The sequence below is a fragment of the Nomia melanderi genome, unplaced genomic scaffold, assembly GCF_051020985.1.
Source record: "Nomia melanderi isolate GNS246 unplaced genomic scaffold, iyNomMela1 scaffold0014, whole genome shotgun sequence".
Classification (NCBI taxonomy): Eukaryota; Metazoa; Arthropoda; class Insecta; order Hymenoptera; family Halictidae; genus Nomia; species Nomia melanderi.
The window spans coordinates 7,498,661-7,499,615 of NW_027475130.1; positions in this window are offsets into that span (position 1 = coordinate 7,498,661).

A 955-nucleotide genomic window follows, 5' to 3' on the forward strand; every position below is an offset into this window, starting at 1 on the left:
ACAGATTCATGCGCCAGGGCCTCCTGCAGATAATTCACTTTGGTTTATTGCGCTATCTCTAATAGCACCCGAGATATCACCAGATATATATTGGATTTTTCACTGACCCTGAGCGTCCGGCCCCATGAGACGGTCGTTTTCTCGGCCCCTGGTGGTCCGAGAACGTTCCCGCTGCACAGGTTCATGCGCCAGCGTCTCCTATAGACAATGCACTTTGATTTATTGCGCTATCTGTAATAGCACCCGAGATATCACCAGATATATATTGGATTTTTCACTGACCCTGAGTGTCCTGCCCCATGAGACGGTGGTTTTCTCGGCCCCTGGTGTTCCGAGGTCGTTCCCGCTGCACAGATTCATGCGCCAGGGCCTCCTACAGACAATGCACTTTGATTTATTGCGCTATCTCTAATAGCACCCGAGATATCACCAGATATATATTGGATTTTCCCCTGACCCTGAGTGTCCGGCCCCATGAGACTGTGGTTTTCTGGGCCGCTGGTGGTCCTAGGTCGTTCCCGCTGCACTGATGCATGCGCCAGGGCCTCCTGCAGATAACTCCCTTTGGCTTATTGCGCTATCTCTAATAGCGCCCGAGATATCACCAGATATATATTGGATTTTTCCCTGACCCTGAGTGTCCGGCCCCATGAGACTGCGGTTTTCTCGGCCCCTGGTGGTCCGAGGTTGTTCCCGCTGCACAGATTCATGCGCCAGGGCCTCCTGCAGATAACTCCCTTTGGCTTATTGCGCTATCTCTAATAGCGCCCGAGATATCACCAGATATATATTGGATTTTTCCCTGACCCTGAGTGTCCGGCCCCATGAGACTGCGGTTTTCTCGGCCCCTGGTGGTCCGAGGTCGTTCCCGCTGCACACATTCATGCGCCAGGGCCTCCTGCAGACAATTCACTTTGTTTTATTGCGCTATCTCTAATAGCACCCGAGATATCAC